Source organism: Branchiostoma lanceolatum, chromosome 12, assembly GCF_035083965.1.
Source record: "Branchiostoma lanceolatum isolate klBraLanc5 chromosome 12, klBraLanc5.hap2, whole genome shotgun sequence".
Taxonomy (NCBI): Eukaryota; Metazoa; Chordata; class Leptocardii; order Amphioxiformes; family Branchiostomatidae; genus Branchiostoma; species Branchiostoma lanceolatum.
In genome coordinates, this window is record NC_089733.1 from 17,447,302 (window position 1) to 17,471,201 (window position 23,900).

At 40.9% G+C, this 23,900-nt stretch overlaps 2 long non-coding RNA genes across 2 annotated transcripts in view; one reads left to right on the forward strand and one right to left on the reverse strand.

Moving 5' to 3' along the window:
• The window catches only part of LOC136446590 (uncharacterized), a 41,903-nt gene that overhangs the window by 16,734 nt on the left and 1,269 nt on the right, over positions 1 to 23,900 (forward strand). The gene's annotated exons all lie outside the window — the stretch shown is intronic.
• Positions 12,999 to 15,815, reverse strand: LOC136446592 (uncharacterized). Its single transcript, XR_010757601.1, has 2 exons — positions 14,874 to 15,815; positions 12,999 to 14,086 (listed from the first exon to the last, which is right to left on the reverse strand). It is a non-coding gene; the product is annotated as an uncharacterized lncRNA (long non-coding RNA).

Consider the following 23,900-nt stretch of genomic DNA (forward strand, 5'->3'; position numbering starts at 1 on the left):
CAATGGGACCTTTGACCGCGTACGGGACCACAACAAAATATTTCTCAATAAAAATTGTGATTTATCGATGATTGCCTGTCGTTGAACACAGGGGAGTGCTCGACACACAAGTTAGCGTGCAGGAACACTCGTTTGCCATTTCTCACCGCACATTGGCTTTGAACGGGCGGGAAAAAGGCTAGTGTGTACTGAACGGTACAGTGAAAGTGCTGCGAGGATGTCCTTTTCGTGGATTGTTTTCTGTCCCCCGGATTTCGTTCCTTCCGCTCACGGACGAGAAAACGGGACAAAAGTTCGGTAAGTTCACCCAAAGTTCACCAAACTTTCTGGTATATTTTAAGGACAAGTCCGCCGTCTTTTTGTACTGACTTACTGTACAATATGCAATGTTTAACATTTATATTCCTTCAACTGAATAAAGATCTTCTAATGTGATTTTAAAATCGATTCTTGTATATTGGGAATAGCTACATTCGTCTGTGGATGTGTTTTTGCTGCGTCGACGGTTTCAAAATGGCGGTTTTTCTGACATGCCCTGACATATCTGACGCTCCTAGTATCGAACTCTAACCGACTCTTTCCTTTTGTCTCCAATGCCTGACTCTCACAATCAAATTCCTGTTTCTAAAAGTACCTAGAACCATGTTCATCTGAAAATATCGCTGAAGATTTCAGTTTTTCCATTCGAAATTGTAACCAGAAACAAGAACTCTTCTCCTTTACCATTCTCAAAACCCGTGCCGATCTTTTGTATCTCTTGATAGCGTCTAAACAGATAAGACCACACGAGTCAGAATTGAAGATTTGTGGGTAAGACTTCTACTTTCTCCTTTTCTATAAACGTCCTAGAATATTTTTGTTTTATTCTAGATAGATAGATGGATAGATATTTCTGTGTATATCTTCACCGTCCTGTATACGTACCTTCCCTACGTTACGTTAACATCTCTGTTGCCACAATCCTTGTCAATTTCATCTGTTCACCTTGCGTTCAGAAAGTTGTTTTCGTTGGTTGGAAATGTTGGTGAAATAGACAGTAGAAATGAAGAGTATGATAGTTTGTCTGCCATGTTGCCCTTCCCATGACATCTGGGCCTCTGGAGAGGTCATGACCTCCCAGAATCGTACGTGCTCTAAAGGTTCGTGCGTACTTTTGTGGACGGGCCATTCCAACGTTGGTTCGTTACCTCGGAATTGTACATAAACTTCTGCACATTTTAATTCACAAAATATCTCTATGATCTACCCTTGTTGCTGCGATCATATTCTCTTCGCTTTTCGGTTGAAGCTACCGGTTAAAAACTTGCATAGTCTTCTTCTTTTCATGACTATTTCCCAAGTCGTTGCTCCTAGTTCCTTTTGATCTTCAAAATGTAGTTTCACTAACGTTGTTTCACTTGTTTTACTCTACCCAAAGATGTAATAATATACATCTATGATGTTTCCCTAGAATAAAACAGCGTAAGTGAAATGTGAGTGCCTGCAAGTCTTTGCTCTTTGGAAACTGTTTTTACAACTAGTCTTTTTTCTTCTTCTCGACTCTAAATTGCTAAATCTTCCTTTCCATGCTACTCTGTCTTTCCTATTTCCTTTTCCCTTTTCATCTTTTTTTTTTATGAAGTATTTTTACTTCAATTATATCACACAAGTCGGATCTACAGGGTATATATGTACAAAGTACAACATCGTCTCCTATCATGCAGCTATCTACATCCAATTCTCAACTTCTTCTCCAAAACTGCCATACACATTTGTACTCAATGAAATACTCCAAATGAAATAATTTTTGTCGAAGCTTTCGAGGTTAGCAAGAAGTCGAATTCAAGAACTAAATCCTATATTTTCCAACGGATTGAATCTATTTTCCAGTGTCACTGTCATACTATGTCTGTGCGTGAAACGTACGCCCAGAAAACCACAAAACTCACACTGCACAACTGGTAGGCTCCAAAAACACACATTTTATTAAGGTAGACATAATCATTGATGTACAAAAAAACATAACATTTATACAGAACGAATACAAACATTCGTCGTTGCAAAAAGAACGAGGTATACATGTGTGTATGTCTCGTATATCTGCGCTTCTATGTCTTCTGTGTGCTTCACTGCGAAACTAATGCCCGTATAATTGTTGCATTTTCTCCTTTTCCTTCTGCTTGAATCATCACAAAATCATACTAAAATATCTCGTATTATGTGTATATATCTATACTCGTTATTCTTTGTTCAAAGACGTATAACTACGTCTAAACTTGCACGATTGTTGTTGTCTATGTTGCACACGACAAGTGTAGGTGAAAACAAAGATGGCGGCTCGCAGTCGTAGAAACCTACCGCCATTTTGTGCTTCTTTCTGGCTCTATTCTTTCCTGTTTCCGATTCCGATGTTTCTACTTTTTACCTCTGTCTCCTTGTCTGCTATCTGGTGGTGGTTCTTTTGTCCAAAAGGTGTGATACGCCGTAGGGGAAGGGATGGAATATCACAGGTATATTCTTTTCTATCTCACACCTCTGGTTCAACACTTACGGCGATGCAATCAGGCTTTTATTTTATTTCAGACCCAGGCTTACATACATTGACTCTCCCAAGATTATATACTTATGTGTCTGAAACAATCTTTCCTCGTAGATGTTTCCTTGGTGTTGTTCGTTCTGTAGCTTTATTCCTTTTTGATTCGTAACACCACATGTATTTGCTCGGACGTTCTGGTAAACATCGTAACATAAATCGTCCCTCTTCTTGGACGGAGATCACGGATTGTACATTTTAGTTCAATCTTCTGCACAATCTTCTTTCTCTTACTTAAAGAAGACAAGCATAAAATTCTAATGATAAGACATTTGTTAGTGGTAGTTGGTTAGAGTATCCGAGAGCGCCGTGCCGAAATGTAGAGTAGAGTTGATAGTAAGGCGTTTGACACTCTCTTATCTAAAAGCAAAACAAATACGTCCTTTTACGGTGAAACCTTAAGCTTAACACTTCCAAGCTAATCTAGTGGTCTACTTATTTAGCTACAAAATGAGAAGATTATTTGTACATGTACTAAGTATCAAAAAAAGGCAACAACAGTTACGTGTGTAAGCATTGCAGTTTCGAAGAAATTCGAGCAACGTGTTAGAATATGGTCAATGTGTTGTTTTCAACACTTAAAACATTACACCATAAACATAGCATCGTACAAACCCTTTTACTACTACGTACAGACAATTTTAAGATTAAACTAGTAGTTTGAAATACGAAGACAATTTTCTAGACATTCAAACTTCACCAAAAAGTTCCTTACAACGATTCTCATCAACTGAGTGACACAATCTGAACCCCATACTGAAAGTTTCTATTTACCAAAAAATGCATCTGTGATTAAAAAGTAGCATATTTCATCTCTTCAACGGACACATCAAGACCAGACATAAGATCCTAACGACATGTTGTACTTTCCTATCTACGTAATTGAAACACACGCTTTTACTTTAAGTTAGACGTGTGCAGTGCCCCTTGTGAAAAAAGTCCCGTTTTTCTTGTATGTCCTTTTTCTAAACCCTCAGACAAAATAGCGAAGAATCACTAAATCTTACAGGTTGAACAAATACACGACTAATTAGTTAAGATTTCCAGTGCGGTAGGTAGTGTTCCACCACTTAGTACCCGGGGTGTGATGGTTAGAACAATGTAGAGTGATGAATCTTCATTCGCTGTACAGGTGACCAATTATTTGTGACTGTAGCTTTTGTCCCGCTGTCCGTTGCCTCAAGCCAGGATGTTGCTGAATTGCAGAATAACGTGTAAAAACCATGATTAAAACCACATCTACTACGTGTTTTTCCTTTCCCCTGGGCTAAACACCGGTTCTTTTGTTTATCGCTATCTTTATATGCGCTTCTTGTTAACATTAGCGCTGCGATTGTTTCACAAAACTAGTACCTGATGTTCCAAAAATTTTGCCTCTTACCTTTTTTACTTCCCTTCCCTACCTTAGTTTACATTTTCTTCGAAAAGTTGTTATTTTTGTCACCATGTCTCCTTACGCTTGTCTGCGGTGCAAAATGCACTCATAAAATTTGACCCCGTTAATTTTTACCTCCATATTTCACCAAATAATGGTAGTCTTTGTTGGGCCCTAGTCGACTAACTGCATTTACGGGCTGGTCTAGACGGAGTAATGATGTTTCGGTCGAGTTCAATAAGAGAGCGGTTGTGCATTCTCCATCTTGGATTTCCCCAGTGAAAGAGAAGACGTTCTTTCTAAAGGTAAGCTCTTCCTTCGGTCGAAGATGCTTTTCTTGTATCCTCGGATTGACATTGGCGTCCGCTCGGTTAAATTAGCCTGTATAGGGGGTGTTAGATACGGTGGAAGTACCTTCCAACCCCAGAGGCCTACGTCGCTTTGTTGAGGATTCAGCCGACATATCACCTTATCTCTATTTCATTAAAACTGGCCCATCCTATTAAGTTTCTCTATCGAATTTAAATTCGGGGTTGCGGTTCGTGCGTAGCGTTGGCCTTCTTCGGTGGCTATGAATTATGTAGTGTCGAATTTCGGACGGTAAGAGGTAGAAAGGTCGTCTAAATTGAGTTGATGAGTCAGTGGACGGGGGGCTGGGTAATCCCCGCACCTTTCACTGTTGGGCAAGTCTTTCAATACCTGTCCACAGGAGTGTGAAATTGAGGTTCGCCTCTCGTACAGAATGTCACTTTCACGGACTGTACCTTCTGTTGCACCGAATTCATCATTTATAAGACTCTCTGACCACCGAGAAAAAAAGATATCGACAAGCAGTTTGTGTTAAGCACCATCGATTCCCGCTCGCGATTTTTCTGCTGCTTCCGAACAAAATTTCCAATTTCACGTCCACAATTGGGAGCTGATGCGTATCTCTAATTGGCATGCTCGCCGTAAGGCATTTCGCCTTTGATAGATGCCCGCTACCCGCGTCCGCCATCATGGTTCTCCTGACCTTGAACTCTCGCGTGAACTCCCAGATTGCACCGCGAACGTGATCTCAGCCTCCTCTCCCCCCACCACCTCTTTAGCCGGATGAACAAGTTAGGTATCTTGTGGAGATGAACAGGCTATTTCGCCTCGGATTTACGGATCAGACCGCGGCTATGGGAGAGGTGGGTTAGGTATTGGTTGGGAAATTACAGGAATATCACAAAGCGATCCGGGCCGTTACCTTGTGCAGGTTTTGACAGCCTATAAAGACATGAAGGATGGCCGCGCCCTTGCTCTTTTCGCCACAAGCTCACTCAATCAATAGGGCTCAAATTGAAATATTCTCTCGGCTGACCCCGACCGCTTCGGGTTGAAAAATTGTTTGAGTAGAAATGCACAAATATGGGTCAAGCATAGGACAGCCAGGGGTAAGTGGGCTGGGGGGAAACTTTTCAGCAGTTGCTGCAAACTTTGACAGCTAGTTGGCCAACTCCCGGAGCAAAACTGTTAACCTCAAAACTCACAAAAGCCGAGATCCTCCAATAGATACGGATTTATCTCACATGTTATATTTCGGACCCGAGTTGTAGTCTCTCCACTCGTCTACGTGATGCTAGAAAGCGTAAACTATCTCGTAGTGATAGATCCGACACTCTTCCTTCCCATGCGTGCTCGCAAACTTGTTTAACGTAAACTATTTGTAGACACCTTTCTTTACTTCAGTGAGGTTCCCAGTCCTTTAGATCAGCCGACTGTCGCTGTGCCTGAAGCATTTAGAACGTAACCGGAGGGGACACGAGTGTAGTGGTGCCTACTGCACAGAAAGGCGGGATAGTAAAGAAACAACGCCACCTTGTAGAATGACTTCGCCTGCAAGTGGCACAAATCCAAAGTCTCTTTTTATCAGGAATCAAAACCAAATTTATCAGCCTTTGATAACCTTAAATCTTCAGCCCATAATTTTTTACTGCGCGGTCATTTCCAATCCTTTTTCTTCCTGATTTTGTATGAAAACTGTTTTTTGTGTGTGTGAATTCGATGATTCTTGTATGTTCTTCTGACAGTGACTCGTCATTATTTGTTCCACAATTTTTTCGTATCCCAGTCGTCAGTGAATTTTGACAATTTATCTTCTGAACAGAAATACATTTTTTGTAGCTCTCCAAATCACTCGAGCCATGACAATTAATTTTTCGATATTGGACTAAAAATGATAGAGACGCCGAATGTTTCCCGGCAAGAGAAGCTAAACAAACCTGAGATGGTATTCCATCAAAACTCCAGGCCAGACAGGAGGGCACCACGTGTCATCTGCAGATTTTTTTCCGCACTCACCTCTTGACTTGTTCCCTCTCCGACTGTGCTTCAAACGTGCTTTTTCGCGGGCGTCAGTGGCAGTGACCCCGTACAAACCCGGACTGTCAGTCGCTCCGTTGTGTTCGTCACATTTAGCTGTGTAAGCTGAACAAAACCCGTCTTACACATCCCCGTGTCTCAAGAGAAACTTCTTATACAAGACACGAATTCTAAACAGCCCCGTGTTTTTCTGATCTGGTGAGAGTTAATTCTGCTGTTTTCGTGTGTTGTGGTTTGATGTTTTTCGTTCTCAATGATGTCGAGTATTAGTCAACAGATGCTCTTCCTTTTCTGTGGATGTGATGACTCCGCGCTCCTTTTTATCCCGACTGTTGGGAGGACCTTTGGCGGCGCTCCACGACCTCAACCTCACACACGCATTTTTCAGTCCCTAATGCACCTCAGCGGTACACGGTGTAACCACGTCCCTGCCTTCCTCAGCACTAACCCGATCGGAAACACGTCCCCTGAACAACGGCCCGAAAATCGTAACGAATTCCTACAGATAAGGAGTTCTGCAGTGAGAAATAGTAAAATTCCTGCGCGTATTGATTCTTTGGGAAATTTCATAGGTAACCGATTGCACGATTATGATATTATCACGAAGGTGTCGGATAGATTTTCCTACTACTCTGTCATCCGCTGGGACAAATAGTAGAAGAGATATGTAAAGTTGATAAATGTACCAGCGAGCGTAAGGTTTGTTTATAAGATAACTTAGAATGCGTCTTTACTGTAATCTTACAAACTTCAATCATTTTCCAAAGCACGTATCTTTCTTTTGGCTAAAAAATCAATGACGTTATGACTACTTTTGAATTCTATATAACTGAATAGCTACTAGTATACATAAAAAGAGCTAACTTGTGAAAATAGGAACAGTCTTGTCCTACAATTCAACATGCACATTGCGTTTTCTCAACACTTGTCAAGCAGTGTTTTCAACCAAACGGTTTTATCAAAGAACGCGATAAAAATCCACAACCTAAGAAATAAAAATCTTAATCCCTATGAATTGTGAGAAGCATATGGCTAACTTTTAGATTCGTATATCCCTTGCAAAATACAAATAGACATAAACTAAGCTAACAAGTCCTTTATCTTCCTGTTCTTCCTAAGATTTGGCTAAGACTTAAGATAAGAAGGTAAAGATTTCCGGGCCAGGAGTACCAAAGATGCAATCTTACGGTGATAAGAAAAGAGGGGAGAAAAACTCTGGGCACAGTTCCAACGTGGAACAGTGGAACCAAACCTACTAAATACCCCGCATTGGTAAAGTCATAATCTAAGGCAGCTGTTGTCCACAATTGTACTTACTTCTCTCCGTCTGTCAAACCAAAGGGATCGAAAACAGATGTCTCTATTCCCCACAAACAGATAATTGCTCACCCATCTTTGCGTGACATGTCTGCGGACCTTACAGGCTTTGTTCGACTTTCTTTTGTTGTGCGAATGCGTGAAAGGTAGTTTTCAATCAAAACAGAGCTCGAGAGAAAGTGTACAATTAGGTCGAGTTACTCGTGATTTCATGCCTCTAGTGACTTGTTTCAGTTTGTTATAGATACCCTTTCCATCCACACAGTCGTGCACAGGAGTCATTCCTTGGAGCTCACATCGAACGATATTCACTTATGTAATTTTTCTATGTCACTCTGCCGAAATCCTCAACATTCCTTTACTGTTCTTGTTTCTAAACTATCTTGTTGTCTGTTTTGGCTACTATATCATATGTACCTTACATTGGTATCTTTTTCGTCTTCAATACATACGATGTACTTATAACAGGAGAGCCGTCGTATCTTTTTTTTTCCTGTGAAATATACGTGTTCATAACTTCTATAAATGTTTTACTTTTTAATTAGTATATACGTATCTTCTTTTCTAGCTCATAGCTGAAGTTGTAAGTTTAGAAAACCATGACAGCTCGGAACCTTTACTTTCGATTTGTTCTGGATGTACAAATCTTTGCGTTTTGCTGTTGGCAATTTTCGTAGCACAATTATTTCCATACCCTTGTATCGTACAGCAGTTGTGCCGATTTTAATCAAATTGTCGTATCTACAAACATTCGTAACGTAAATCCGTTGATACGTTGAGAATACAATGAGAATGAATCGGTGTAACAACGGTAGAATATGTGATAGTGTTGTTCCTTTCACTCTATGTTCAACATGTGCTAATTTGCTTTACGCCAGCACATTCCTATACTCCTATCATTTTCTGTAGTTTTCCTACGTTTTGGTATATTTTGCCACTTGCCTAAGTCTTCGTAAGTATGATAGACTATCAGAATGCTGCCCAGACGATTATAAAAAATACTAAATCAGCGCAGAGACTTCGAGCGAAATGTATAGGAAAACAACAAGAGAGTGTTCGCCATTGTATTGTACAAAATAAATCTTCACATGAACCCTAACCGGCCTCACTTCTACAATACAGTCCGTCTGGCGTTGGTTTTAACTGATATATGTTATGCCGCTAACACGGTCCCAAACAAATATGTGGAAAAGAAAATACCCTTCTTTCGATTTTAAAGTCAAAGGAAAATGAAGAAGAAAGCAACAGTGTATTTTGGTTTGCAAGCGAATATCTAATCCATGCAGGGAGAATCAGCTGTTTTCATATAACTACAGTTTAACATTGTAGCCGGATTGAATATATAACACTGCATCATATACACAGTCTTCTACATTAATTTTATATACAGATACGACTTGCATCTTTCAAAAACAATGTAAAAACACCACGAAATGTGTTGTCAGAAAACTGAGGGGCCGTTTCATGTTTCATGTTGCTGCAGTTCTTCTTCTTCTTCTTCTATTTTGCTGTATAGAATCTATACTTTTGGTTTTTCTACTATCCTCAAATGACCTCTAACTGACAGGTAGGATGGGAACATATCTGTAGAACGAATATCTCAAATTCCAGCGATATTTTCGTTCTATTCACCCCAAAATAGTCTAGGATATATATACTATGTATACAAGATGTCACGAAACACAACATTTCAAACCTGTTCTAAACCTTGAATCAAAGCCATCTTTTAAACAACCCTAGACTGTTAATAACTAAATTTTCCTTTTCCTAATCTACTCAGCAACTGTCCGCAATAATTTCTGGCTCAATATTTTCGTTTTTAAATCCTGTGCAAAAGAACCCTTTCCTGGTAAAAGTGATTTACGCATCAGGTCTAAGAATGAAACATGTTCTTCTCCTGTGTTCAATCCTGTATAAAATACCAACTAGAAATACTACAACTAATTAGAATAGTTACTTTAGAGCAAATTATTTTCAACATTGAATTGTTCTCATATTAAGGACTATTACTAAACCAAACCTAGTTCAGAGACGTTAGAACGTAAACAATCAACATAACATAAATCTCTTTTCTCCACAGGCATTCTCTTAACACAAGTCGTTCTTTCCATCAAAATCATCTCTATTTCCTACCCTCAAACAAAAATACTGTTGACAAATAGTTGTTTGAATCTTCCTTAAACTACCCGTGGGCAGATCTTATTTATCAAGAATAGAATAATCCCGCAAAAATGATATATCTACTCTTCTTTGTGTCTTTACCCTCTGGTAGTAGGACGCAAATCTTCTTCCTAGCACGCCGGATATCTTGATGTAGAGAACGAATGCTTCCTTCTTACGAGTCTTGTAGCGTCAGGATCCCTTCTGGGCGAAAAATACTTCCTCCCCCACTTCAGAGAAGCATTATATCCGCTGTAATGTGTGTTATTGGTGAGAAAACGCCGTACTTACACAGCGACATGTAACGGTTTGAAAGCTTTCAGACATAAGTCATCCAGCGGTGGTGCATGATGGTTTTCCAGAAATTGTTTTAGCACAAAACACATCAAAATCTGCCTAAAATCTTACCAAATCAGTCAAAGAGACGAGATTTAATTCATTTTAACGATTCCTTGCTTTAAAAGCGCCGATAACCTTGGTGGAATCCTAAACCATTTCGAACGTATATCATCGTGTTGACCTTACTGTCTGTCGTTGGGTTGGGTTCGAATCCAATATGGCGGCGAGATATCCGTGCGCGCTACACACAAGTGCACTGCGCACTCTCTCAGCGCTCCGTAAGTATTCCTCTCCAAACCTTACCGCAATCTTACCACTAATTACCGCCTAATAAACACAAAACAAAGCACGGGTTCGTTTCCTAGTCTTTTCAGTTGCTACGTAATTTTCTGCTAGATCTGTTCCTTTATGTTGCGGGACTAAAGTCGCTAATAAAATGTAGTCCGTCTAAAGCTTTATTTTTCTAGATTTTAGTAACATTTCTTTAAACTCTACTTTCTTGTATCTAACTTCAAAAGACAACACGTATGTTGTTCTTCCATTTTTCTTAACATATTTTCTGTATACTGTATTTTAGATAAACTAATATGAAAACAAGCTGTAGGCATATACATATACGCAAACGTATCAAGAATATCGTGCACAAAGACATCGAAAAACTATCAATGTATACGTTTTTAATTAGACTGAAATCTGTGATAACTTCTTTGTAAAACGGTATTTCAGAAACGTTCTCTTAGACCTCAGAGTCGTCAAGTTTTTTCTAAAGTTTGGCTGCGAAGAAAAACATTTCAACGATGTCGCCATACACTGCGTTGTGTATTCAAACTTGTCTTGTCAAATGTGTCACAAAATGGCGAAGGTGTTAGTTATCATACCTCGTAAACGTCGGCGGTATCTTTCAAACTGTTCTATTTTTGTCAACCTCTGTCGATACCCTGGTATTATCTCAAACTTTCAATTTAGTGTAAACTGTGGGTCCGTTTCGGCCTTTTCTGGATACAGAAAAACTACATCTTTCGTTCTTTCTGTGTTGTACGGTTGTACCTCTTTCTCTAGAACTTTCCTTATAATGAGGTGATCGCTACTTATCTTTCTACGTGATCTTATGCCTGACATGTTATTAAGCCTTAATTAACGAAAGTCCATTGGGAAAGAAATATAACTGACAAGGTATGTTGGTGCATAAATGCGTGGGGCGTCGACTTCATGGTGGTTCAAACTAGAAGTGACATCGAAACAATGGTTTCTAAGTCTGCTCTCTTTCACCTAACGTCGCTACTGCAATGTTCAGGTATCACACAACAGACAGTTGTGATAATTGTGGGTGTGGTCCTACATTTGCTTTCAAGCCAGTGCGTTTGTCTTCGTGTGTGTGAATCGTAGGGTGTAAAGGCCTCGAAAATTGAGTTGGTCACTTGGTGTCTGGTGTTGTGGTCACGTACTGTGTTGTAAAGCCATATAAGCCGTTCCTGTTGTTTGTTCCGTTGTGTGGGGGTTGACGGAAGTGGGGGAGTGTAGGAAATTTGGGCCCTAAATCTTGCTTGTGTACATTCCTACACTTTCGTGTAGATTAGAACAACAAAAAACACTTGAAATCGGCTGTTTCGACTTGTACGTACACTCCCTGTCTCTATCACGAACCCTCTGTCTCCGCCATGTTGGATCGCAGGAATATTCTAGTCACATACCTTCCTTCTTGTTCTAATCGTAATATTTCTCCAAACAGTGTGTGTTTAGTTGTAAGTATTAACTGAAAACGTTGTGGTGGTGTAGTCTTGCCTCAAGTCCCGAAGTTGTAGACGATCCTTCTTGCTTCATTCTCGCGTTTTCGTTGCCTTTTGTTTTTCCTGCATCGGCACTGCTTGTTGTAAACTGAATGATGAACCCGAGAATTCGTAGCCTCTACTTGCCGTTTAAACAAACATAATATCGAAACGTGTACCATATATGACTAACTAATCAAAGGAGGTGATAACTTGCCAAGTTTTAGCTGTCTAAAGTTTAGAGCATCGTTATTGATGCCGAAAGAATTGCCTAACATTTTGTCCCAGTGCACTTTGCTGGCAAAGTCACTCGCCCATACTCTATCACTTTTACGACATTTTGCCCGACAAAAACAAACTGGCCTGAGACCTAACCTTTTTGGTACGATATTGGAAATATTATAATCTATATTTTATGTGCAGGAGATGAATTATTGTCCGGCAACCCCACCTCCAAATCCCATTTTTCCAGTTTTTCATTTTCGAGGAAAGGTTAAAGGATACGCCCAAAAATGTTCTAAACATAAATCCAACACACCCCTCGCAAATACACATTCGTCTTTCTCGTCACATGTAGGTCTTTCTCCTGTATACGCAGTAATGGTTTTTGGGAGTTGAGTTTCTGAGTCGGTTAAAAAGCTATTCAAGTTCCTCTCAAGTTGTTACACGCCGGGTCTTCTCAATGTGTATGAAATTGACATCGGGGTTAGAGCAATACTTTCCATGTGCGTTTCAATAATGTTTCTACGAGACGAGTTCGGTACCTAATCTTAACGCTACATTGCTTTTTCTACCCCTGTATCATTCTCAAAAATTGCCTGTCAACAAAACCTGTTATCATTTCCTCGCCTTGGCACACTTAAAACAGGAAAACTCTTGAGGAAAACTGATTGCATAAGGCAACCTTGGAAAGAAGGGGACTGAAACTGAGTGAAAACAGCTTGTCTTCTCTAAAACTTCGTGTCAGTAACTCAAGTGTGGCGTAAAGTAAGACAAACAAACACTTGTTTCTATGGAATTTAATCTCAAACCTTCGGGTATGCACTGTGTACCCTATCATCTTGCTTTACCATGTTATAAAATAGCCCTCCTCTGAATTCAATTACCACAAAACTCAATAGACTGGATCAATTTCATGATTTATTAAATTCATTGAAAGAACATACGCTTTGCACAATGAGTGTTACAGAGTAGGCATGCTTGCAAAAGTTACCGTCTCGTATTTGTAACTTTTGTGTATACACTTGTAAGTTCCGTACGTGGTAATGTTATAAGGTATAGTCTGGAGAGAACATGATTTGTGGGCGAAGTCGTGCCCTTAGTCTGAAGTAGGTCGTCAAGATTACACTATTCTTCATCCTCCCTTGTTCATTACAATTCTCGCCATCAGAGCAACATTGGGTCTACCTCCCTCAAATGAAGTTGAAATTAACATTACATGTAGTCCATTTCACCTGCCGATTGTGGCCGATTTCATCTAGGGGTAGGGCATATCTTATCTGCTGCAATATATATTTCTGGTGCGATTGTTTGTTTGCGGGCGACCTCCAAAGTTGACAGGTCATTTGAGACGATCGACGTGACAATATACACACCTCTTTTGGCAGTAAAAAACGCGGTTTACTTCCATTCTGAGTCTTACGTCACACAGACCTTGGTACAGGGAAAACACACGCAACAGATAGTAAGATTTCTCTCTGTAACTCGACGTTGCAGTAGCTCTGGTAGTTCACCTTTAGAGTGCCACTAAGTGCTTACCGAAACACGTAACTAACCAAGATAAGGATAAGTTCTTTTCGTGAAACACTGTTGCGTTTAATACTGCAACACAATTAACGCTGATTAGAGTATAACTATACATAGTCTACTCATCTCTATGAACTAGCCTCGTTCGTAGCACTGGCTTGAGTTTATAATATTTGAGTCAGAATTAGTGTAACATTGTTTACAAGGAACGAAAATTACCGGTAGAATGGCTGAAAATCGCGTACGTCTTAAACTACAATTGCTAGGATGGGTCAAGAAATGTGCCGATGACATTATGACACACCAAATGTGCAGATAGCGTCTTTAAGATGAAGAATTGTGGTGTCTTCTTCTTGCGAAGAGATGTCGTAGACACGATGTAACGTTGGGTTTCGCCTGAGCCGTCTTGTAGCTTGAACAGACGGTGCTCCCCAACCGTGGACTGTGGTGTCATCTGTGTTATGCCTGTAGAAACACATAAAAAAACTCAAGTCAATGTAATTAATTTTCACGCTGGCAAACTCTTATCAAAGTACATTCAAACTTCAAAATCCTGCGACTTCATTTAACAAAACTCGTTACACATACGCACCGCTATGACAATTATAATCAAAGTGAAAATAGACACGATAGAATTACTATTTGTACGAAAGTTCGCTTGTTCAAACTCATAAACCGTCAAAGGATTTTCAATAACAAGTCATAAACGTCCTTGGATCTTTAAAATAACCTAGAAGTCAGTTGACATTTTGGCGTGTGTAAGTTTTTTAGAAAGATGGCGTTTTGTCATTAGTCTGACACGCAGATGGCATGAAGTAATAACAAGCATATTGTCACGGCATTACTGAAACAGCATCAATTTCCAAATGTGACGCAATGCGAAGGTTTGGGACTATGTGTCGAGTTTTGTAATTTATCACGGCGTTGGCTTGGAATTGCTAGGGTAAGATGCATTGGCTCCACGCGTAGAAAAATGACGCCGTCAGCGTACCAACATGTTATATATCATCTCAGCTTCTCGCAAACGCAACCAACTACTCAGGAGTTGTCAATTTTCGGATATTATTTCTACATTTCTGCAATAAATTTTGAGGGGCGGCGTTTTCACGCGACACACGAATATTGGTATTAGAACAGCTTCATTTGTACATTCAAGTCACGGAAATAATTTTTTTATTCTAACAAACTTTCTAGTTTGTAAGTTATTTTCTCAATTGTATCCGACCACTTTAGATCAAATTAAGAAGCTGACCTCTTATCAATCCTTTCTCCCCCTATAGAGTGTTTAAACGCTTCCCTAACCGTGCTTGTAAAACGGTTCTCTGATGTACTGATAGTCCACTTTGTTGAAAAGAAGTCCAAACTTGTTGAACTCTTCACCCACAACGACTCTAGCGTCAAACCATGGATGCATATCTTTGAAGAAGTAAAGAACTAAATCTCAGCTTGGACGATAACTTTTGGTCGTGACGCTTTTAGAGAGATTAGGTTGAAGAGATAGCCTGTGCTCATTTCCTGCGCTAGCGATTGTTCGAAGCGCTAGTAATCATTGCAATTTCTTAGCCCTTCCTTCAGGTATTTTGTATGAGGAACAGGTACGCCTTTTCCTTGGTTTGACCTTCATCTGAATTCCTTCGGACAGGTGTGTGTCTACCGTGAAGTATTCTCCGCGCACGCAGGGCTTTTATCTGTCAAACAAGTACTTCTTTTTTTAAGCCTTGAAGGTAAGGAGTGCGAGGGAAAGTCGATCCGAATTTGCACGGTAACCCTGCGTGGTAACGAGTTATCTTGGCGCAAATACTCCTCCCTAATCAAAAAGTCTCCGCGTATCGATTTTTGCAAGCATTTCCAATTTTCCCCGGGATGGAAGTTCTGGAGGTGTGAAGGCTGGGACGCTGGTTGGATGTAAATCCCCAAGAGTTGATCCCCTTCCGCACTTCTCCTCGCGCGTGAAGATGACTTTTCCCCCGCCGAAAGGCCGCGAGGATCTCCGCGCTCCGTGTATATAAACTTATTTTGCATGCTCAATTTCCAGCGTGTACCGTGGGTGTCAAAAGGTGAGGGCCATTATACCGGGGAGAGGGCAGAAAACCAATTTCACTTTCTCCCCTGTACCTGACCTGAAACTGAAAGTAAGGCTTAGGTAAGATGGAGAGGGCTCAGCCTCCGTATCATCCGTTCCCCCATCCGTCACCCCTCCACAGCCCCTCCCCCCATGGTACCTACACGGCGGTGAGGGATGCAGGTTTCTCAAACTCCGCTTGATTTCGTCTAAAAAATGCGGCACGTTTCACCTCTGCCATGAAAGGTGGCTTGGCGGTTTGTATAGGAATGAGAGTCGAGCTGGGGGAATGCGCCTGGCGGGGCGCTGTCGGCCAGGGGTACAGGTGTACAGGGTCAGGGGGTTAAAACTGATATCGCTAAAATGAGAGGCGGTCTCTGGCGAGGTCAGGGTACTCATAGGTGGCCGTGCGATGTCGCCTGGCGCTGTATATATTATCCAGAAATTATCATGGCGATCACGTCTGCTGTCAGACTGCGGCAGGGGTGGGGGAGGCGATGTGGACTGGACCGGGAAGGCATTTTTTTATATAAACGAGAGTACCGGAAATTAATCCAGGCTCGCATGATGACTGACAGTCGCTGTTGGCAGGTTGGCAGACGGACTGACAGGCGCTGCGTTCTCCAGTCGTCCCTCATACGTGTCCATTTCGCCCAGTAACGTCCCGGTGGTATTTCACGGTGTAGGTTTCCTACAGTTCTTTCACCTTGCGGGTTGTCTCCTGAGTGCTACGTGACATACCCCCCTCCCACCCTCGGCGCCACCTCCGAACTTTTCCACTAACTTTTCCCAGACTTTCGCTCCTCGTACGGTTGGTGTGAGGGTCACAGTTTGAGAGTGCATAAGCCTCTTACTCTAGCTTACACGGTTGGGAATAGCGCTGCTTCGCGGTGGTGTATTAGTAGGCTCTCTCTGTCTCCAGCGAGATTATCTGCGCTATATCCAGTGATGAATGACTATAATGACTTCCTCGTTATATCTTGTTAGGGTGGGTCAGAGATCACGGGACATCGATACCACCCCAGCACCTATCCTTCCCTCATCCTCAAAGATCGAACCTTCCTCTCCCTACCAACCCCAACTACTGGCAGAAAACTTCCCGTAACGTCCTCTAAATGAGTGACTTTTCCTCGACATTCCCAATTCCCAGACCCTAAGAACCCCAGCGCTAGTCGCCGGTCTCGATGGGATACCTCGGCGCCGAGCTCGCTCGCTCTCCGAACGCCCCAATCCCCCTGGAAGTCGCAATAATTTGGAAATAATTATTGTGGTTTCATTCCCTGAATTACCTCAGAACGGATCAATACGGGGCATCGCCGGGTCACGGTTCTCGCGGAGTTTCTCCTCCGCGAAGGATATTGAAGTTTGGGGGTCGGTGCAGTTTGGGCGCGGTTCTGCGACTTTAATATAGAACTAAAGCCCGCCAAGTGTTGCGGAACGGACTACACTGAATATTCGAGACTCTCTGAAACAATCAGCTCACGTTAAAAACTTGGACTGATCATAACCGAACGCTTTATTAAACCTTCGCATCTCCACACAGGTGTTTTTCGTTTACAGAGAAATACGAGATTGTAGTTTTCTGTTACCAATGCAATTTATTCAGACTGCCACTTTTGTTGAAATAAAATGAATTTAAATTTGACTCAATTTTGTCCTCATTTAAAACCGTATCTCACCCCCAAAAAATCAATCGCAGTCCGCCGGTCGTTTCTTTTTACTGAATATGCAATGATGGTCGTGGTGGTTTTATCTGATAATGTGTCAGATAGTTCGGTCGATTATGGAAAATAGGTCGGGAGAAAATCTTCACCATCAGTATGCAACCCCTCTTTCACCCCGCCTAAAAAAATCCTGTTCGAATTAAGTACCAACTCTTACTCTCCCTCGCCAACCAAGCCATCGATCTTTCTCGGCTTTAGTGGAACACTTTCGCTCTCTCTGTCAGAACGAAAGCTTTTAAAACCGGCGCTAGTTTTGTCTTGGGAACGCCGACCCCGCACACAGCATAATCTCATGATTTGGTACACCTGCCTAACAGCGTTTCCCTGCGACTCAAAAAGGCTCCAAGCCTCAATACCTTTAATAATTCCCTTCCCCAGTAGATATGAAACTAAAGGAACTGTCACAAACGGAGACAGTATGTCTAAGTAAGCCACTAGTGACATTTCACTACCGTTTCTCTCATTTTCTACCACATTATCAGCGCGTGACAGGTTCAACCTTTCGGGGCTTTGTTTCGCTCCTATAACACCTGGAGTTCCTTTTAATTTAATAACACCGCTTTTTCTTTTCTTTTTTATATTACTGCAGACAGAGAGGAGACAGTGTGGTGACAAGCTTTGTGAAAATGACAGCTATAGAAAGTCATGTCAAGCGTGAATTATTTAATAACGCGACATCTCTGTTCTCTCTCTTAAGTTATTGGAAAGGCATAGTTGAGTAGTTTCTGTGACACTTCGATAGAAAAACCGCTTTTATTCAAACCAAGAGTGAGTAAACCGATAAGGTGTGCGCGCAGAGATACCTCGCCTAGATAGTCCCGACTTCTTACCATGCTGCAAAAATGAATAAGTCCCTCTTCGATAACATCAAAGGCATTTAAAACCGAGAGAAATTGAAAAACCGCTTCCAGTTCCGTGCGTTTTACTTAAAGCTGGTAATTCTATAGGCATTGTTTGAGCGTCAGTTATGATTAGGTTAGTCCTAATGCCACGTCAGATGAATACAATGCGCCCATTATTTCATACCTCCTCATACAGGCGTGCGGTGGAACGGTAGCGGTGCGTGTGCGTGTGCCGTCCCAATCTCGGTATAATACTGTCTGCAGGCTCTCTTATTACTCCCGCTTCCCAGCCTCTCTCCGATTCATATCTTAAAAGCTAAGGCTTAAATTAAGGCGTACCGAATATTCCGAGGTGAAATCATAGCGACATGGGCGCCATTCTGAAATCGTCTACGTACGTATTATAATTACAATTATGAAGCGATATTCTCAACAAAATGTTGGTCTTGAAGCAACATCTCCTGCCCTTATTTTATGGGTTTGTTACCTAGTGCCTTAGTGATCCACTCCGGATGATAAGATCGTAGATATTCATTGAATTCGTGGCAGAGCGTTGATGCTTGTCTCTCAGCATCTTTATTCTAAAACCTTTTGTAGGTTCCGCCGCAAGACGTGTCCAGATCGTATCTGCTTCGCCTTTATGTGGAGGAACCATATCTCTGGGCATATGCATGTGTTGGACGCAACATATTTTACACATAGATTGCCGAGGGGGGGTTTGTTTAATGCAGTGAGTTTCACATGTACAAGGGATGGGAGCGAGTAAGGGTATTTCAATTGCCCCCCTCCCCCTTTTCCTGTAAACACTACACTGGCTCAAAACACCTTGTAATGTAGCAATCGATATCTACTAATCTTGCCCTAAAATCAGGAAACTAGCACGATGATTTAGTAGGTGAGATGTACCTTGTTCGATAACCTATTTTCAAACATGATTTCTTAAGTTGAAAGTAAACATTACCGTTTCTGAACACAAACTATTACATCCTTTCTGCTTACACACTCGTTCAACGCAGTACCTACATCTCTGAAACTATTAATTCTCTTGCCGTGAAGATATCTTCTGAAACATTTCACCAAAAATAAGTCAAACATTCTACTCTATTTTTGTCGTCATTTCTTCTCTCTTTCTATAATCATTATCAAATAATAATACAACAGAATGTATGAGTGACATTCCATCACATAATGCAACGGTATATAGCTATTTCCGGGGGTTGTTTTTACCCTGCTTGGTTCAGGACATATTGTCTTTATAATTTTTGTCAATGTGACCATGTTTCAACGAGGTTTGGGGTTTTGTTGACGTTCAAAATGAGGTCAACTAAGGCCTGTAGATAGGACGAATACCATCTGTTACCGGCCCAAGGCCTTTTGGAACATTGCGTGACTCTCTATTCGATTTCTGTCTAACGAAACCGATTGTCATACCATAAAGGGCTTGAATAAAGAATCATAATAAAGGACAGACATCATTCTAGATTTAAGTGTGCTATTAAAAACCGGCTATTTTATTCTGTCGTTTAGTTTGTTTAAATACGACCATAGCTGGGAATAGTGTCTTGAAAATATTCGAGCATGCGGTGTTATTATTGTTAACGGCAACGACTTCTTCTTGATATATTATGGTCCTTGTTATATTGTACCACAAAATGTCAAAACTGTTTTCGGAGTATGTCTATTTCTTAGTTAGTCTGCGCTGCTTCGAGCCTTGTTATCCCACGCCGTTAATGTCCTTATAACGCGCGCTATAGGCCCGACCAATCGTCTGTCCTCAAGCTGTGATCAAAACACAGCCTGAAACTCATCTCATTTCTAACAAATTAGGGCCTCTAATTTCCTAGATATTACACTTACCAAATTGGTGCGTTTCACTGAGTACTAGACGCCGTTTTGAAATGTATTTTCACATGTAGAAAACGGGAAATAAATCAGATCTATCCTGGTGTGTTGACTTGGAGGGGACGTGTTTTTCTCGGTGTACAAACCAGAACCTAGTGTTTCTGTATCATCTTAGCTGCGCTTTTTTAGATGTGATATTCCAACTGAGTTGAAACGCAGTATGTAGAGATTTTTAAGTACATCGTACATTACTATTCCGCCGTCGTCTCGGATCCTACTGCGTTTCGACAGGAGATTTTTCACTGGCGACGGCGGGGAAAGTTCAGGCAGCGGTCACAGAATTCTGTGGCCGCGGGGGGAAAATGTCGAATATCGGAGTCGTATAAAATCCGTTTTCCATATCTTGTCTAAAGTTTTATTAGATATTAAGACTGATATTCCACCTTTATGAAGCCGTTTTCGTTTGTGTATCGACGGTTTGGTGTTGTATGTTGGAATAGCTTGAACGTTTTCGGTAGATTCTCGTGGCATTGTTTGGTTGATTTATTTGCTGTGCTGTATATCTATATAAACTGATCAAGATACACTTTAAAAAACACCCAAACAACATACTAAAAATATATCTATACACGACTTAATTTTGGGAAGCATGTCTGTCCATTTTTCCGTTTATATTCGGTAGAGATCCACACATTTTATGCCAAAGAAATAAGTGTAACAAATTCTCACATCTGCTTAGTTAGAGTTCTGATTCGTTAAATTTGAATCGTTTAACGAACGTAATTAGATTTTAAAATTACCCACCGTTAAAGTCTTTATTTCGCCGTTTAGAGAATGGTCATTTGCAGAAGAAAACTCCTTGTCATTGAAGCTAAAAGTGATGTATATGTACAGGGCTAAACCTATCTGTCGACTTGAGCTGATTTATTTCAGGTTTTCTAGGTGTACATTTCTCCAACTTAACCTGGGTGTTCTGACCTGCACTTTGAAAATGTCAGTTATTGCTTATTAATCACATTTCTGTGGTCATCCAGCTAACATTTCGTTGCTGTAATTCTTAGTTCTGAAGGATTTATGCCGAGCGGTACGATGATTTATATACTAAGCGGCACTGATGTTTCATCCTAACCGCGATGCCCTTTGTATGTTATATTTTACGTAACATTTCTCTCTGTTTTTATCAAATATTAGGTTTGAAAATCAAGGAAAAGACGGTATATTTACAAAGTCGCTAGTAGAAGTCGTGAAATTCGTTCACTCAAATCAGTAACATATCTAAGAAAATAGTATTACAAATGTGATTCGAAAATGACTAGCACCAAATGCCATCACACCAAAACAACCAGTACCCATTTTTCTTCAGAGATTTGCCCAATATAGGTTAATGTCCGCAGTTTAAATCTGACACCAATAACACATTCAATTAGTCATTTTTGTTACCATAAATCAAGGAAAAGAGAAAGATTTGTTACGTTCACCACTGTTAGCGTTTTGACCTTTGGTTGAAAATTTGAGCTTGTTTTTAATTCCCTTTGTGGTCATTACGTTTTGCCGACAATTTTCTTGTGTCATGTTTTCTGTGTTAATCACGTCGTTTTTAGAGTCATTAGATTGGCGGTTTCCCTGTTGACCAGTCAGTTGTAAACACAGGGAATCCGTCGGACACAAACGTGTGAATTAGGAGGTATATTTAGGAGAATCCCGAGCTAGATTTTCACCGGATCAGTGCGAGGTAGGGTATTCCCTTGTCCTGTATTCCTGTGCCTAGGGCGTTCGAGGTTGTGTCTCGGTCACTTTTCTTTTGACCAGTTTCAAGGTGGCAGAATTCACACATTTTAACGTTCCAGAAAATATATATATCATTGTGGTCACAAAGGGTGCTGTCCTGGCGCCCAGCCCAGTTTACACCGCACTTTGAAATAGGAGAAATTTGTCTGGAACCTCCACCTCTTGGCTCGGCTAAAAACCCTCAGGTACATACCTCCTTCCCTAGCCCTAGGTCCGCGTGTTTGCTTCTAGAATATCCTACAATTTTTTCAGTAATTTTTGAGCAAGTGGCAACGGTGTTAGGTCGTCCAGACTGTTTTGACGCTTGCTCACTTGGGTTTCGTGACTCTCTACATGACCTTTTACCCTTAAGTATACAAAGTCGGCCCAACGTCGACAGAATTTTTTTCTATTTTTGAAATCCTCTCCTAGACTCTACGCGAACCGGCACGAATTATATTACCCAGGTACAACCGAGAGTCGACAAGTCTTCTACCCTAGGGAAAAACGGCGTCTGTAAATTTGTGTGGTGGTATTTGAAGAAATAGATTTCCCGTTTGGAACGTTTGACGGCCACCCTGAACACAGGGTCGCCTTCTTTGTCATATCGTGGGGCGCGAATATCAGCCAGCGGTGAAAGATTTTCAATACTTCTGGGAAGGGAAGGCGTCAGGGCCGACCGTAGGTGAGAAGGGTCGATGGGATGTTTGGCCTCCCGTAGAAAATGATCAAAGTTTGCAGCGACTGCGGTGACGGGCAGGTTTGAAGCCAATGTGACCTTTGACACTCAGGCGTATTTCTCCCTCGCCTCATAAATATATCTGGGTTTCCGAACCCCCGAAGGCTCACCTACGGGCGTTTATGATCTTATTTTGGAAGGAAACTTTTTAGAGGGAGACTTTCTGTCATGTTTTCACTCCTGGTTGTATGTTTGGACTAGCGTCGCAATTCTTTCGTTGAGTTTGTCTCAACGTTGCGCCGCCATATTGGATTTGTCAGTTTCCCGCGCGAAAACGACAACAGTCTATATTCATAACGCATTTTGTCAATTATATCATCTCGGAAATGGCTCTATACTCCCTGTGGAAATTTTGTAGCATTATGGAGAATTTCTCAGCATATTTCCAGCTGTTTTCCCGTTTGTTGTTGAAATATTAGATATTCGGCGTCTAATTTGGCTTTCGCTGGCGCTAAAATTCATTTACAAGCACATCTACAGATTGACTATAGCAGTCATATTGCACCGTCAATATTACTCCATATCTCTCATACTTTGTGTTACATATTCATATCTCTCACTTAGGTTTCAAGCCTTTGTTTCAACAGAAGATGTGGATCGACTTGATGATAGCTATATAGGCCGCTAAGACGCCATGCTACAGTTGAGAATGTTGTAGAGTAGAGTACAGCTAATTACGAACAATATTCCGCCAGTTTCTTCTTCTATTTCAGCTGTTTTTAATCGCTATAAACCGCTCAAATTTTCCAGTGGTTGTTAAGAGGGTTTGTGAGAATTTTAGCGCCTGAATTTTCTCACAAAGGTGCGAGGTTGTGCTGCAATTTGCGCCCGGCTCTAACAAGTAGCACCTGTTAATTAGCTCCTATTAAACATCCAGATTTTACGACATTTGCCTCTTTTAGAACAGCTTGTTTCTGGTTTTAAAATTCTTGTTCTCTGTGTACAAATTTGTCCAGTTTTTTCAATATGGGAGGTCTAGCAGTGCCGTTAAGATTATAATTTTAGTAGCACGGGGTTCGTACCAAATTAGCCCTTTCTATTTTTGTTCCTATGAATTTGTATTTCTTAGAACGAAGGTTAAAAAAAACTTACATCGTAATCCTTCACCTTTTTAGTAACAGCTTTGTTTGCTTTCGGTTGTAAATTTTGGGTTGTACAGAACGAAACTTGTTGTCTAGATGTCTGGTTACTTATTCTTAATTCTTTACTCTTAAGTTCTTATTTTTTGGAGGACAGTTTGAATTGGTAATACAATAACAGCACCGTACAACGTTTTGAGAAAGCTGATTCTATATTATAGAAT